At 39.6% G+C, this 18,443-nt stretch overlaps 1 pseudogene; it reads right to left on the minus strand.

Moving 5' to 3' along the window:
* Positions 1-2,050: 2,050 nt before the first annotated feature.
* The window catches only part of LOC101271796 (ADP-ribosylation factor 1-like), a 62,646-nt pseudogene continuing 46,253 nt past the window's right edge, over positions 2,051-18,443 (minus strand).

Consider the following 18,443-nt stretch of genomic DNA (forward strand, 5'->3'; position numbering starts at 1 on the left):
TGGCAGGATCTCCTTCTTTCTTAAGCTTGAATAACATTTCATTTCATGTGTTTGCCATATTTTCTTTAGCTATACATCTTTTGATTGCATTTAGGTTGCTTCCGTGTCTTGGCTATCGTGAATAATGCTACAATGAACGTAAGAGTGAAGATCTCTATTCGAAATACTGATTTAATTTCCTTTTAACATATACCCAGAGTGATATTGCTGGATCATAGGGTAGTTCTAATTTATTTTGAGAAACTGCATACTGTTTTCCACAGTGGCTGCACCAACTTACATTCCCAGCAGTAGTGCACAAAGTTTCCCTCTTCTCATTCTCCCAACACGTATCTTTTGTTTTATGGTTTGTTTGTTTTTCTTTTTTTAAATATTTTTTAAATATTTCTTAAAATATTTATTTACTTACTTGGTAGCATCGGGTCTTAGTCGGGCACATGGGATTTTCATTGCCACGTGCAGGATCTTCCTTCTGGCATGTGGCATCTTTCGTTGCGGCATGCAGAATCTTTAGTTGCAGCATGTGGGATCTTTTTTAGTCGCGGCATGTGAACTCTTAGTTGTGACGTGTGGGACCTAATTCCCTGACCAGGGATCGAACCCTGGGCCCCTGTGTTGGGAGCACAGTCTTAGCCACTGGACCACCAGGGAAGTCCCCTGTCTTTTTTTTTTTTTTTTTTTTTTTTTAGTTAAGAGATTTTATTCTAATAGCTTGTAATTACAGTGCTTGTTTGTCGAAATGAAAACTGAAAACAAGTATACAAAACACTTGATTACTAACTGTGTTTTGAAAGCAGTAAGAGGTTCCACAACACCAAATAAACCAGTTCTGAGGTTTTCCCCAAGATAAAGTTTAACAGCTCCAGCTTCTTCAGTGTTTATCAAAATACAAAAGATAAAAGTAGAGGTTATCATTTTTCGATGGCAAATCTGACCGTTGCAGGCTGAGGGAGTGAAAGCACATGTAGACAGGGGCTCCGAAGGGCTGGGGCTCAAGGATGACCACCCGCGCTCCTGCTGGTGAGACCCCAGAGAGACCAGAGCAGGCAAGCAAGGGGACTGCAGGGCTCCCGCTCAAACCAGAGCATTCCAACCTAAGTGCCCATGCTGACCCAAGAAAAGGCTGGGGATCCTCCAAGGGGTCTGAGAGCGGCTGCTGCAGCCTCCAGCCCATCTCCTGGACGGCCATGTAAGCACAGATGCAAGCACAAACGCTATGGGGTGTGGGATGACCCAAGACAGAGCAAATCACATGGACCCTATTGTGACCATGCAGAATGGATCATGACTGGTTCTGCCCCGTTTCATGTTCCCAATGGGAAACAGACCACTAGTGGACTGGACTCAGGCCATTACTGCAGAACCTACACTAGGCACATTTCTCCCTTCTGTGTGTTCAAGTGTTCTCCTTATCTTGTACTTGTAACTTTTTTTTTTTTTTTTTGTGCTACGTGGGCCTCTCACTGCTGCGGCCTCTCCCGTTGCGGAGCACAGGTTCTGGATGCACAGGCCCAGCGGCCATGGCTCACGGGCCCAGCCGCTCCGCGGCATGTGGAATCCTCCCGGACCGGGGCACGAACCCGTGTCCCCTGCATCAGCAGGCGGACTCTCAACCACTGCGCCAACAGGGAAGCCCTACTTGTAACTTTTTTTAAATGCACTGAGTTTGGGTTAAAAACCAACCACCAAAATGGATCTCAACACAGATCTAAAGCCCGGAGGAGAAGCATCGGGCTTGTCTGACACAGCGACTCCTGGATGACCCGTGTGCCTAAAATCCCTTCTCAGTACTAAACAATGGGTTGGTTTTCTTTTTATAATAAAAAAAAAAAAGCTGAGTAGTATTGCATAGGCATACCAGAAACTGCCTCATTGGAAACAAAAGCTATTTACATTAAATAAAAACCCAGGTGCAGGCCGCGTCTGCACGTTTACAGCGCGGTGAAGCACACTGTGACCGACCATGGCACTCACACCCCAGGGGCACGTTTGCCACATGAGAGTAAAGCAAGGGTAGAAGGAGGGAGTGAGAGGGGAGGAGAGAGGAGTACAGCTCACTTCTGGTTCTGGAGCTGATTGGACAGCCAGTCCAGTCCCTCATAGAGCCCGTCCCCGCTGGTGGCACAGGTGGCCTGAATGTACCAGTTCCTGTGGCACAGAGAGTGCAGACCCAGCTTGTCTGTGATCTCAGCTGCATTCATGGCATTGGGGAGGTCCTGTTTGTTAGCAAACTCTGAGCAGAACGGCATCCCTGAGCGCGTCTTCTGCCAGCATCCTCATAAGCTCCTCTCAGGCCTCATTCACACGCTCTCTGTCCTTGCTGTCAACCATGAAGATGAGACCTTGTGTGTTCTGGAAGAAGTGGTACCACAGAGGCCGGATCTTGTCCTGGCCTCCCATGTCCCACACAGTGAAGCTGATGTTCTTGTAGTCCACGGTTTCCACGTTGAAGCCTAGAGTGGGAATGGTGGTCACGATTTCACCCAGCTTCAGTTTGTACAGGATAGTGGTCTTTCCCACAGCATCTAGGCCCACCATGAGAACGCACATTTCTTTTTTGCCAGAAAGGCCCTTGAAGAGGTTTGCAAAGATATGCCCCACGCTGTAGACCCATGGGAGCAACACGGGCCAGAGAAACCCTCGGCGGCCCGGCCGGCGCAGCTGCTACCCCGACGCAGGCGCTGGTTTCGCTCCCACAAGATGGCGGCTCTGACGGCGGCCCCCCTGTTTTTTTTTCATTATAGCCATGCTGACAGGTGTGAGGTCATAGCTCATTGTGGTTTTGATTTGCATTTCCCTGATTACTGGTGATGTTGAGCACCTTTTCATATACCATTTGGCTATTTGTATGTCTTCCTTCAAAACCGATGCATTTCAATGCAACTTTAGAAAATAACGATTTGAAGACGGATTATAGATGTGTAAATATACAAATCTCAAGCAATATCAAACATTTGTCAATATTAAACATAATTTAAACCTAGCTAATTTAGCTCTAAAATGTTCTACTGAAAGACGCAGAAAGAAGAGATGTGGCACAGGTACAAGACAAATGAGAAGAGTACAGTCTCAGGAAAAAATAGAGAAAATAAAGCTCTGCTCTTAAAATCCTTCTATAGTTTCCAATTACTTAAAGCATAAAGTAAAACACCATAATACATCAAAAACTTTGGCCAAATCTGGACCAAATCAAATTTCTCCCCTTTCTCTCTTTGCATTTGCTTCTCCATCCCTTATACTCAGTGTCTCCTTGTGAATGGAGAGGAACTTCCCCCTACATCTCAGAAGCTGAAACAGCCAAATCTATTACTACAATCACCTAAAACCTTTTTTTACCTGAGAGGGTTTGCAAATGGGTCACACAATCACTGTGTCACACCCAAATCCAAAAGCCCTATGAAATCTCCTCCCATCTCAATATGACTAGGACTCTACATTTTTCAAGGCAAGTTCATCTATTACCTTTACCATCACTAGCAGTGAGTTCATTATTATTAAGTGCACTTTATTTGTGAGAAATCTGATGTTGATAGAGTTTATTTCTTGCAGCTTTATGACGTATACCAAAACTTCACGTATTTAATATGTACAATTAGATGCTGAGAGACTGTAAATTTCTTACTTGTGTCAAGATACGACTTAAGAAAGTCCTTCAGCCCATTTCTATGTGGGATAATCAGATCCCAGGAGTGATAAAAATCAATCTCTAATTCCGTACAGCCTGCTGTATGTTCCCAGAAGGGTGCTAGGACTGAAATGCACCCCAAGTGATAAAAGATGGACATAACATCCCCAGGACAACCAACAGGGTTAACTTAAGTTTCTCCTGATTCCCCAGAGCAGCAGGTAAACACACAACACAGACTTAGAATGACAGGTGCTTCTCTGTATAGTCACAGGAACATAAAGCCCAGAGGGGCAGAATGGCCTTCCTCTCGGACCCAGGTTGCGCTTCCTGAAAAATCCTGCCTGCCTATGGAGCGCCTCTCCACATACAGGCTGTGTCATTATTGCCTAAGGCTGTGGAAACTGCCCCTCCAAAGGGAAGAATACTGCTGAGTCTCCAACTTGGTATAGCCATCACCATGCTGTTAAATCCTTTATCCTTTACCTACTTTAAAGGGATTTGTGGGGCTTCCCTGGTGGCGCAGTGGTTGAGGGTCCGCCTGCCAATGCAGAGAACACGGGTTCGTGCCCTGGTCCGGGAAGATCCCACATGCCGCGGAGCGGCTGGGCCCGTGAGCCATGGCCGCTGAGCCTGCACATCTGGAGCCTGTACTCCGCAGTGGGAGAGGCCCCAACAGTGAGAGGCCCGCGTACTGTAAAAAAAAAAAAAAGGGATTTGTGCCTTTTGCGTGTGTCTCTTGATACCTCACTATCAATCACTTTCTCCCTTGTGAAAAACATGCGGAGAATCACAAAATAAATAAATAGATTTGGTAGTTCAGAAATTCCAATTATATGCCCAATACCTTCTACTTTCTGCTTAATATGTAAAGGAATCCTGTAATACAAACCTTATAAATCACAGAACTGATCCCAAAGTCTAAAATCAGAAAATAATAAAGGCTTTACTAGTGGGAAGCAGCCACATAGGACAGGGAGATCAGCTCGGTGCTTTGTGTCCACCTAGAGGGGTGGGATAGGGAGGGTGGGAGGGACACACAAGAGGGAGGGGATATGGGGATATATGTTTATGTATAGCCAATTCACTTTCTTATACAGCAGAAACTAACACACCATTGTAAAGTAATTATACTCCAATAAAGATGTTAAAAAAAAAACCCTATCAGTGAGTGTCAAGTGACAATTAAGCTGCATCTGTTGGCAGGCTTTATAGTGGCAAGTGAGTTGATGTACTTCAATAGTACAGCTGCATCTGGTGGCAGGCTTTAAGTCAGAATCGGACACTTATTTTAGTCCATGCATAGCCCGCCCATTATTTTATTTACCACCTCCATCCGCGCCTCTTTCCCACACTGTGCACTTGTCTCAGTCAGTTTTGGTAAGCCCACGAGCTAACCCTAGCCAAAATGAGTAAAAAACAAATGTCTCTGGAGAGCTTCTTTGAAAAGGGGGAAGACCCAATGATGAGACAGCAGAAGACTCTAAGACTGCATTTAAAAGAAATCTGCATTTACAAGAAAATACCAAAAGTCCTACTTAAATTCATTGCAACAGGTGATTCACATTACCCAAGCCCACTTTGTATAAAATGTGGCTACCGGCTATCCAACAAAGCCATGAAACCTTCAAAACTACTCACCTATCTCAGCTTTCAAAAGAGTTTGAGCATTACTTCCCAATCACAAAAGACCCCTGAACTGGGAAGGAATGGATCCATGACCCATTTGTGAATAAGCCAGGTGAATCGATTTTGTCTGTGCTAGAAGAGGATCAACTGCTTGAGATCCCAAATGACGGTGGCCTTAAAAGTATGTTTGAGACAACTTCAAATCTCCATACGTTCTGGATTAAAGTCCAGGCAGAATATCCTGAGATTGCCACAAAAGCACTGAAAAGCCTGCTTCCATTTCCAACGTCCTATCCTTGTGAAGCAGGGTTTTCTGCAGTGACAGCGACCAAAACGAGATCACAGAGTAGACTGGACATAAGCAACACACGTCAGGTATCACTGTCTCCCATCGCCCCCAGATGGGACCATCTAGTAGCAGGAAAACAAGCTCAGGGCTCCCACTGATTCTGCATTATGGTGAATTGTATAATTATTTCATTATATATTACAATGTAATAATAATAGAAATAAAGTGCACAATAAATGTAAAAAAAGAAAAAAAAAGCTTTAAAGTTGTTGACGGAGTTCTGTTTCTGATTAGGATGTAGAACAGTGCAAAAGACCATCATCTCCATGGTAACAACAAGAAAAACAAAATTACTTTTCTATAAAGCTATCAAAGAGCCGTGACAAAAAAGCAAAGAAGGTTTAATGAACTATGTTACAGAAAGACAAGCAAAGAGCCGCAGATGCTTCCACACTTAGCAGCAAATTCCAATCTGACTTTGCAAATTCCAAGCAAACTTGCCAGAGATGGAAGGGAGAGGGATTAGGAGAAACCAGCAGGTTTTAACAATGAGGACAGGCAAAAGACAGAATCTATGATAGCTCAAATACAAAAAGAACTGTTCAGGCCAACATATCTCCAATCTCCCACACGCTAGGAATTTTTCTGAGAAAGTAGCAGAAATAATTATGAGGACAGGGCTAGCTAAAAGACAGAAAATTTTTTGGCCATTTCATGGTGCTCAGATCCCAGGACCCTGTAAAACTTGAATCCGTAAGTAAATCATAAGCAACTAAGCTAAAAATCAAACGCTTTCAAGTTCAAACTTGGGAAAATCAAAAGGATTAATTTGTCCCTTAGTTGTAGCAACAGTAGTAAAGAACATCGGGGGTTTCCCTATCTTGGCTATTGTAAATAATGCTGTGATTAACATAGGAGTGCACATATCTTATCAAATAGGAGTTTTCATATTCTTTGGATAAATATTCAGAAGTACAATAGCTGGACCAATGATACTTCTATCCTTAATTTTTTGAGGACTCTCCATACTGTTTTCCATAGTGGTTACACCAATTTACATTCCCACCAATAGGGTAGGAGGGTTTCCTTTTTTCCACATCCTCTCCAACACTTGTCATTTCTTTCCTTTTTGATGATAGCCATTCTAAGGGGTGTGAGGTGATATCTCATTGTAGTTTTGATTTGCATTTCCTTTATAATTAGTGATGTTGAACATCTTTTCATGTGCCTGTTGGCCATCTGCACGTTTTCTTTGAAAAAGTGTTTGTTCAGCTCCTCTGCCCATTTTTTAATTGGATTGTTTGGTTTTTTGTCATCGTATTGTATGAGTTCTTTACATATTTTAGAATACTAACCCCTTATCTGAGATATGATTTGCAAATATATTCTCCCATTCAGTAGGTTGTCTTTTCACCTTGTCAATGGTTTCCTTTGCTGTGCAGAAGCTTTTTCGTTTGATTAGGTCTCACTTGTTTATTTTTTATTTTGTTTCCCTTGACTGAGGAGACATGCAAAAAACATATTGCTAAGACCCATGTCAAAGAGCGTACTGCTTCTAGGAGCTTTATGGTAAACATACAACCTAAGTGTCTATCAATGAATGAATGGATAAAGAAGATGTGATACATATATATACAATGGAATACGCCTCAGCCACAAAAAAAAAAAAAAAAGATGAGATTCTGCCATTTGTGACAACATGGCTGGACCTTAAAGGTATTATGTTAAGTGAAATAAGTCAGATGGAGAAAGACAAATATAACATGATTTCACTCATATGTGGGCTATAAAAAAATTAAAGTTTTTATTATTAATTTTTATTGGAGTATAGTTGATTTACAATGTTGTGTTAGTTTCTGCTGTACAGCAAAGTGAATCAGTTATACATACACATATATCCACTCTTTTTTAGATTCTTTTCCCATATAGGTCATTACAGAGTACTGAGTAGAGTTCCCTGTGCTATATAGTAGGTTCTTATTAGTTATCTATTTTATATATAGTAGTGTGTATGTCAATCCCAATTCCCAATTTATCCTTCCCCCCCTTTCCCCCTTGGTAACCATAACTTTGTTTTCTCCATCTGTGACTCTATTTCTGTTTTGTAAATAAGTTCATTTGTACTGTTTTTTTAGATTCCACATATAAGTAATATCATATGATATTTGTCTTTCTCTGTCTCACTTACTTCACTCAGTATGACAATCTCTAGGTCCATCCATGTCACTGCAAAAAGAAATAAATGAACAAACCAAACCAAACCAACAAACCAAAAAATAACAACCACACAGAGTTGTGGTTACCAGAGGGGAAGGGTGGGGTGGGTGAAATGGGTGAAGGGAATCAACTGCATGTTGATGGATGGATTTTTGGTGGTGAGCACACTATAGTGTACACAAAAGTACTGGAGTCAGACAAGTACAACAGTCAGACAAGAAAAAGAAATAAAAGGTATTTAAATTGGAAGGGGGGACTTCCCTGGTGGTCCAGTGGATGGGACACCATGCTCCCAGTCCAGGAGGCCCAGGTTCAATCCCTGATCAGGGAGCTGGATCCCACATGCATGCCGCAAGTAGGAAATCCACATGCCACAACTGAGAAGTCCACATGTCACAACTAAAGATCCCACATGCCGCAACTAAGAAGTCCACATGCTGCCACGAAGATTCTGCGTGCTGCAACAGAGACCTGGCGCAGCCAATAAATAAATAAATAAATTGGAAGGGAAGAGGTAAAATTGTCATTATATGCAGATGACATGATACTATATATAGAAAACCCCAGACTCCACACAAAAACTACTAGAACTGAAAAATGAATTCAGCAAGGTAGCAGGATACAAGATTAACATTCAGAAATCAGTTGCATTTCTTTACACTAACAATGAAATATAAGAAAGGGAATGTAAAGAAAATACCTTTTAAAATCACATCCCCCAAAATAAAATACTTAGGAATAAACCTGACCAAGGAGGTGAAAGACTTATTTGCTGAGAACTATAAAACATTAATAAAGGAAAATGAAGATGACTCAAAGAAATGGAAAGATATCCCATGCTCTTGGATTTGAAGAATCAATAGTGTTAAAATGGCCACACTACCGAAAGCAATCTACAGATTTAATGTAATCCCTATCAAATTACCCATGACATTTTTCACAGAACTAGAACAAATAATCTTAAAATTTATATGGAACCATAAAAGACCCAGAATTGCCAAAGCAATCCTGAGGAAAAAAGAACAAAGCAGGAGGCATAACTCTCCCAGACTTCAGATAATACTACAAAGCTACAGTAATCAAAACAGCATGGTATTGGCACAAAAACAGACATATGGATCAATGGAACAGAATAGAGAGCCCAGAAATAAACCCACACACCTACAGTCAATTAATCTTCAACAAAGGAGGCAAGAATATACAATGGGAAAAAGTCTCTTCAGCAAGTAGTGTCAGGAAAGTTGGACAGCCTCATGTAAACCAATGAGGTTAGAACACACCATCTCACCATACACAAAAATAAATTCAAAATGGCTTAAAGACTTAAACATAAGACCTGACACCATAAAGCTCCTAGAAGAGAACATAGGCAAAACATTCTCTGACATAAATCATACCAATTGTTTCTTAGGTCAGTCTCCCAAAGCAATAGAAATAAAAACAAAAATAAACAAATGGGACCTAACCAAACTTACAAGCTTTCACCCAGCAAAGGAAACCATAAACAAAATGAAAAGACAACCAACTGAAGGGGAGAAAATATTTGCAAATGATGCGACCAAAAAGGGCTTAATTTCCAAAATATACAAACAGCTCATACAACTCAGCAACAACAAAGCAAACAACCCAATCAAAAAATGGGCAGAAGACCTAAATAGATATTTCTCCAAAGAAGAAATACAAATGGCCAATAGGCACATGAAAAGATGCTCAACATTATTAAAGAAATGCAAATCAAAACTACAATGAGGTACCACCTCATACCAGTCAGAATAGCCATCATTAAAAACTCTACAAATAACAAATACTGCAGAGGATGTGGAGAAAAGGGAACCATCCTACACTGTTGGTGGGAATGTAAGTTGGTGCAGCCACTATGAAAAACAGTATGAAGATTCCTCAGAAAACTAAAAATAGAATTACCATATGATCCAGCAATTCCATTCCTGGGCATATATCCAGACAAAACTCTAATTCAAAAAGATACATGCACCCCTATGTTCATAGCAGCACTATTCACAATAGCTAAGACATGGAAACAACCTAAATGTCCATCGACAGATGAATGGATAACAAGATGTGGTACATATTTACAATGGAATACTACTCAGCCATAAAAAAGAATGAAATAATGCCTTTTGCAGCAACATTGATACAACTAGAGATTATCATACTAAGTGAAGTAAGTCAGAAAGAGAAAGACATATGATATCACTTATATGTGGAATCTAAAATATGACACAAATGAACCTATCAATGAAACAGAAACAGATTCACGGACATAGAGAACAGACTTGTGGTTGCCAAGGGGGAAGGGGTTGGAGGAGGGATGGAGTGGGAGGTTAACAACAAGGTCCTACTGTAGAGCACAGAGAGCTGTATTCAATATCTTATGATAAACCATAATGGAAAAGAATATTGAAAAAAGAATATATATATATATGTATAACTGAATCACTTTGCTGTACAGCAGAAATTAACACTATATTGTAAATCAACTATATTTCAATAAAAAAATTAAATTAAAAATTTGGGGTGGTGAGCACACTATAGTATATACAGAAGTAGAAATATAATGTTGTACATGTGAAACATAATGTTATAATATATACAATGTTATACATATAAATTTATATAATGTTACTACAATAAAATGTTAATTAAAATTAATTAATTAATAATAGATAAAGTAAGTTGGTGGTTGAGCTGAAGGACAAAGTGAGATCTCCTAAATTATAATTGAATCAGCTATAAACTAAAACTAACTGCAATTGTAATCCAGCTCTGACCCAGATTGAAGTAAGTGGAACCTAAAAGAATAGACCTGGGGGCTTTCCTGGTGGCGCAGTGGTTGAGAGTCCGCCTGCCGAAGCAGGGGACACGGGTTCGTGCCCTGGTCCAGGAAGATCCCACGTGCCGCGGAGCGGCTGCCGTGAGCCATGGCCGCTGAGCCTGCGCGTCCGGAGCCTGTGCTCTGCAACGGGAGAGGCCACAACAGTGAGAGGCCCGCGTACCGCAAAAAAAAATAAAGAATAGACCTGGTATTGGCTGCCTGGTTGAAGGAAGTTCTTGCACTCTCTGAGAATAGAGAAAAGAAGTAAAATCATCATATTTCACTTATGACTGTTCTTTAATGACTGGTATACAATAAAAGTTTATAAGACACGTAAAGAAGCAGGTGAATTGACCCATAATCAAGAGAAGGAAATTCAATAAAGAAAGATTTACTGGGACTTCCCTGGTGGCACAGTGGTTAAGACTCCGCACTCCCAATGCAGGGGACCCAGGTTCAATCCCTGGTCAGGGAACTAGATACCACATGCATGCCGCAACTAAGAGTTCGTATGCCACAACTAAGGAGCCCACCTGCCGCAACTAAGACCTGGCACGACCAAATAAAAATAAATAATTTTTTTAAAGACTTACTAATGACTCTGAAATCTACAAAGACTTTAAAACAATTGTTATAAATATGTTAAATAATTGAAAGAAAAAGATAAATCGAATGAGTTTAGAGATAGTGGATTTTATGAGGGATCTGTAAACTTAAAATAAATAAAATTCAAATTATCGAGCTAAAAAAAACAATTGTTTTAATAATTGAATACTGCTGGAGGCTGCAGTCCCTCTCTGCCTGGGCCTCTCCGTACTGCTGCATGCGCTTTTGCACAGTATGTCATCGTATTCCAAGAGTAAGTGCCCCAAGAAACAGGCAGTAGAAGCTTCCAGTTTCTATTGTCAACAAGCACAGAACCCAGATTCAAGGATGGAGACACAGACCTCAGTTCTCAGTGGGAGGAATGTCACAGAATTTGGGGGCCATTATTGAACCCACCACAACAAGAGAATGGATAAACAAACCACGGTCTATTGATGTGAAGTATTTCTACTCGGCAATTAAAAAAGGATGGACTATTAATTCACACAACGTGGATGTATTTCAAAAACATTATGTTTAGTGAAAGAATCCAGACTCATAAGGAATAAATACCAAATCATTCCATTTACATAAAGTTCAAAAACAGTCAAAACTAACTTACAATGAGAGATATCAGAAGAGTACTTGCCTCTTGGGGAGCAATGGACTGAAACAGGGTACTCAGAAGCTTTGAAGGTGATGAAATATTCTATATCTTTATTCCCACGTTGGCTTCATAGGTTTATAGGGGTGTCAAAGCTCACTGAACTGTACACTTAAGACCTTTGCATTTTACTGTATATAAATTAGACTGAAATAGAGCTGTTCAAAACACAAATAAAAAATTATTGAATGGACATATATACACTACCAAACGTAAAATAGATAGCTAGTGGGAAGCAGCCTCATAGTACAGGGAGATCAGCTCGGTGCTTTGTGACCACCTAGAGGGGTGGGATAGGGAGGGTGGGAGGGAGGGAGACGCAAGAGGGAAGAGATATGGGAACATATGTATATGTATAACTGATTCACTTTGTTATAAAGCAGAAACTAACACACCATTGTAAAGCAATTATACTCCAATAAAGATGTTTAAAAAAAAAAAGAAATTTTCATGGCAAAAAAAAAACAATTATTGAAACACAAGCACTTATGTGGTTCTGGATTGGATAGTGATTTGTACAAACCAGCTATAAAAAATATAACTGGAACACTTGGAAATAGTTTATAGTTTATGTTTCAGATATTTGTGATATTATGATATTATGTTTCAGATATTAGGTGAGATAAAATTTACTCATCTGTAGAGACCAAGATAGTTAACTGAAAAAAGCATATCATAAAACAATGTGTACAGTATGATCACTATGGTTAAAAATACTATAGAGGTTTATTAGGGAAGTGAAAATGCTCTCTATCATATGCTCTCTATCATACTGTCATGGTGGATACGTCATTATACAGTTGTCTAAACACATAGAATGTACAACACCCAGAACGAACTCTAATGTAAACTATGGACTTTGGTTGATAATGATGTGTCAATATAGGTTCATCAGTTGTAACACATGTACACACTCTGGTGGGGGATCTTGATAGTGAGGTAGGCTATGCCTGTGTTGGGAGAGGGGGCGTATGGGAAGTCTCTATATCTTAATTTTCTGTGACCCTAAAACTGCTCAAAAATGTCTTAAAAATATAGATAGACACATAATATTACTCCCATATATTCTTAGGGAAAATGTAGGTGGAGTGTTACTAGAGTGTTACTGCGGTAATCTCTGTGCCGTGGGAATGTATGTTTTTATTTTATATTTTTGTTTGCATGGCATTTCTTATAGAAGTACTGCTTCTATAATAATAAAGGTTTACATAATTAACTTGCATTTTGTTTGTGAAAACAATGTTGAAAATTCTTTTCTAAAACTCTGTTCCCAAAACACGTCATTTTTACCTAGTATAATTTCAATTAGACTATAGTATGTGCAGTATTTAGTATAAGATTGAGTAAAGCATAACAGGTAACCTTTATGAAACCCTTAATATATGCCAATCACCGTGTTTTGCTCTTGCATTTAAACCTTGCAACAGCTGTGTGAGAAAGGTGCTATTACTTTTCCCATTTGCAGATGAGGAGCCTGAGGCCCAACACAGTCACCAAACTAAGAGAAGTCAGAGTGCCCCCTGTCATCACTCCTATGCAATCAGTCACAGTGTCCATGCTACACGTGCATAATCTCCTTCATTCTCAAAGCACTATTTTGAGATTGCAATGGCTCATCTGGTGAAACCAAGGATCCTAAGAAGTGGAATAACTTGCCCGAGGTCACAAGCCAGCCACTGGCATAGCCAGTGATATGAAAGCAGGTGTGTCTGCTATTGACCAGCAACTGCTACACTGAATCCCTGGCTTTATCAGCAAGACACAGTGTTTTCATGTGAAGCCCTAGCAGAGACTATAACGCCATGCTTCCACTGCACAACTTGTAAAATGCCCAGAGAAGAGAAGAGATTTTTTTTTTTTTTTTTTTTTTTGCAGTATGCGGGCCGCTCACTGTTGTGGCCTCTTCCGTTGTGGAGCACAGGCTCCGGACGCGCAGGCTCAGCGGCCATGGCTCACGGGCGCAGCCGCTCTGCGGCATGTGGGATCTTCCCGGACCGGGGCACGAACCCACGTCCTCTGCATCGGCAGGCGGACTCTAAACCACTGCGCCACCAGGGAAGCCCAGAAAAGAGATATTTATAAATGGTTGTTGGAAGCAAATGCGTCCATCCATTTCTTTATAATCTAGAGCTAAAGCCCGATCATCAGAACATTTCATGTTCAGAACATATTATCCTGGCCTGCTGCAAAATTGCTTTCCCTGATTTCAACGTTCTGTCCTCAGCACCTACTGAGGGATGAGTCAAGAAAACATTCCACAAATCCCACAAACGTGTTTGCGACAAAGAAGTCATAAGTGAACATTTTTACCTTGTCTCTATCCTTTAAACTAGGTACTGGGTGAAACTTTACATTCCTTGAGAATTTTCCTTAGCATTTATTTTATTGTTTTATTTTAAAAACACTCAAATAGTGCTTACCTTGTGCCAGCCACTGTTCTAAATGCTTTACTAATACTGGCACATTTGATTTAATCCTCATAACATGCCTATATAACGAAGTTACTTCTATCATTCTTATTAAGCTTATGAAGAAACAGAGGCACAGGGTGATTACTTAATTTGCCTAAGGTCATACGGTTAAAAAGCATTTTTTTTCCTTACTTACAATTTGAAATCAAATGTGTTTTCTTTCTCACTGGGCTTGCTAAGAGGTTTGGAAGAGGATTTTTAACCGAACCCTAGAATTTTTGGAGGATTCTTTACCTGTAAACATGCATTTTGTTTTCCTTTGAAGTTCTAATACTGCATTGTATGTTGCATTTTCTTTGTTCCTGGATGGATAGATACAGGAATAAAACTAAGAATGGAGCCAAAGACTGAGATCTAGATAAAACTACAATTTTGTGTGCAATTCCTATATGCTAAGACAAGTACTTTGTAACATTAAGTCAAGGGGAAAGAATCATTTCTGTATTTGATTAAAGGTTTAATATAAGTTCAAGTTAAATTCTGAAACAAAGATATAAAGGTAATTCAAATAAGAGACTAAATATGTTTAGGCAAAAGGGAGGAGAATGGTAATTTTTAATATAATTTTTAACAAATAATGGTAATTTTTTAATGCACAAATTCAATGAGTTCAGAAGAAAAGGTAAAAGTATATACAAGAGTTTGTCATACTGCCCAGAGCTTATCGTTTTTTAAAGCAATTTTTCTTGTACAAGGTCCAGAAAAGCAATAAATTTAACAAGGCACAGGAAAGCAATCGGGAGCCCAGGTATAAAGACCACATACTAGAACACAGTGACACTACGAAGTACCTGTTCTTGTCTTTTGTTGCAAATAAGATCCTTCAGCAACAACAGATTTTCATTTGTAATCATTCACAGCCAATTCCAATTTAGTGCAGATGTGAGTTTAGCTCTGCAGCTGAACCAAAGCTCCTTCACATGGGGAAGTATTTTTCAATTTTGTCTCTATGATATTCCTTTGTCAGAAAAGGGATGAGAAGAACTGTTCCCATGGGCAGTGGAAGGCGTCTGTGAAAAGAAACACCCGTTTATTTGGATGCTATTTCTTTATCAAGTTACTTATTCATTGATCATCCCCTCTAGGAAACATGCTAAAGATATTGCCAATATTATTACATCAGCATAGGAGTTGAGAAACCAGGTGAACATTTCTCTGACCAAAAGTATTACATTTTCCAGGCAACAATCTCACCTGTGTATGGGAAGTGGTGAGAGTCTGCTTCCAGGGATACCTGTGTGTTTTAGCCTCCTCAGGCTGCATTAACAAATACCACAGGCTTGGTGGCTTCAACAAAGCAGTTTTTCTCACAATTCTGGAGGCTAGAAGTCTGAGATCAAGGTGTCAGCAGGGTTGATTTCTTCTGAGGCCCCTCTCCTTGGCTTGTAGATGGCCACCTTCTCCCTGTGTCCTCACATGGTCTTCCCTCTATATGTGCCTCTGTCCTAATTTCTGCTTCTTATATTGGGTTAGGACCCATCCTAATGACCTCATTTTAACTTAATTGCCTCTTTTAAAACCCCATCTCCAAATACAGTCACATTCTTAGGTACGGTTAAGACTTAAACATGTGAATTTTAGGAGATCTAATTCAGCTCATAAGACAATGTGGACACGCGTGCTTCCTCATCTCTCTACCATGTTTTAAACAGACTAGGTATTTTGCGGCCGAGACATCAATCACAGCAGCCCCATTTCTCAGAAGCCACATGAGTAACTTAAAAAGCTGATGATTTTCTGCCAAAAGCCAGAAGACTTAAGATTTTGACTACAAAATAAAGAGCTCAGTTTTTTAAACTCATATGTGACATAAATATGAATTGAGAAAATATCCCAAATTAGAAAATCAGAATAATAGTAATAAAAGTGACATTTTAATTTCTGAGGCCCCAGCGAGGCATTAAGAGAGCACTAAAGGAGAACAGACCAGGAGTTGAGAGGTGAAAAAAGGGAGGCACTACTCCTTCAGAAAACTTAAATTGTGTTCTCTCTGTTTTAACACAAAACTTCCCATTACAACACCCTCGTCAAATCAAATCAAATCAAATCAAAATAAAATTGAAAAGGGAAGATTACACCTGAATAAATGCAGCCTTCCTAAAAGCCAAAGAAGATGCTGGCGATGGTGTCGATGTTGTCTATAAATAAAACAAAAGGACCGTGAGCCACAACTACTGAAGCCCGCGCGCCTAGAGCCTGTGCTCTACAACAAGAGAAGCCACCACAGCGAGAAGCCCGCGCACCGCAATGAAGAGTAGCCCCCGCCCGCCGCAACTAGAGAAAGCCCATGCACAGCAACAAAGACCCAACACAGCCAAAAATAAATTAATTTTTTAAAAAATTTTTTAATTAAAAATTTTAAAAAAGAGGCTCACCAGCCTCCCTATCGTCACTGCATACTGTGAATATTCCAGGTCTCCTCACTGTTTGCACAGTTTGAGCCAAAGCACCTCAGCCTCCTGAAAGATGAGCCATTATTGCATTTCACCAAAGCCAGATCTTTCTAAGGATATCCATAGCATGTTGGAGCTGAAGAGGATATTATACTCATCAAATCCAGTATCCTCCAGGTGGCCCATATGATGCTAACAGCTTTCTCAGAAGAGGCTTTGTAGTCAAAAAGTTTGCAGAATGCAAACTTTATATTGTCTGTGGTTTGTTGTTCTTTTGACCCCACATGCTTCTCAGAGCTTCGTGGTTGCTAAAATGTATACTTTTATAAATTTATAATATTAATAGAATATATATTTAATATAATATATAATAAATATTATATATAAACTTTAATATTATAATATTAAATTTTATATGCATCATATAACATATGTAATATCTAATGTTATGATATATTACATATATTAGGTATTATATATATAAACTTTAATAGTATAGTTTGAATACCCCATGGAGTATTCAGTTTTTTTAACAATTTTCCTGACCCCAGAAGCACTGTTACAAAGACAGTTCTTAGAGCACTTTGTGAAATGCAGATGTAGTCCAATTGCCTCGTTTAACAGATTGAGAAACAGAGACACAAGATTGATGCTACTTTCCCAGGGGCAATGCCAAGATCAGGATATAAATATCCTAATTCTCAGTGCCTTTTCTTCTATGCCATTGAACTTCTTCCTAATGAATACTGATCTCTGGACTTGGTCAGAAGGCCTGTGCAGATATCCATTCAGGAAATCTGAATCTTCAGGTTGGAATGTAACGTCTGACATAAATGATGTATTTAATCCTCATAAAATATATACCAAATACTATGTAAAATTTTGGATTTTAGGGGGCTTCCCTGGTGGCGCAGTGGTTGAGAGTCCGCCTGCCGATGCAGGGGACACGGGTTCGTGCCCTGGTCTGGGAAGATCCCACATGCCGCAGAGCTGGCCGCTGAGTCTGCACGTCCGGAGCCTGTGCTCCGCAACGGGAGAGGCCACAACAGTGAGAGGCCCGTGTACCACAAAAAAAAAAAAAAAAAAATTTGGATTTGGCCTATAATTGGGGTATTCAAATAAAAAAAAGAAGTCTGTCTTATCATGCAACTCTATTTGGTCACTTGTTAGCTATAGATTGGTCCAGACCACACAGAAGGAATGTGGCAGTGTATGAGCAACAGTCTAGAATAAATTTTTGATTTGTTCATTTGGAAAAAAAAAGAGAAAAGAAGTCTTATAAATTGAACATGTTTAAATTCTCACATTGACAAAATTCTTCCACAAATTAAAAGAGTCTGGTTAGTACAGATTATCATGAAGAGTAGCTCACAAAAGTGTGAGTGAGGACATGGACAAGGAAAATCTATAGAAAACACCAAATTCCCAGCCAGAATATGTCTCCTTGTTTTCTGACTACTTATGAAAAATGCAATTTCAACTTTATTTTTTTCTTGCCCTAAGAATAGGATTGCCAGCTAAATACAGGATGCCCCATTAAGTCTGAATCTTAGATAAACAACAGATTTTTAATATAAGTAGCTCTCAAATATTGCATAAGATATACTTACACTTTATTTTTATTTTCTAAATCTGGCAATTTTGCTTATGAAGGATACTCACACTTATTGAAAAGGCCTTCAGTAAAGCAACAGATTAAAATGTCAATAGAAAGTAAAAGTTGACAGTAAGGAAAAG

The sequence above is a fragment of the Orcinus orca genome, chromosome 20 (assembly GCF_937001465.1).
Source record: "Orcinus orca chromosome 20, mOrcOrc1.1, whole genome shotgun sequence".
Lineage (NCBI taxonomy): Eukaryota > Metazoa > Chordata > Mammalia > Artiodactyla > Delphinidae > Orcinus > Orcinus orca.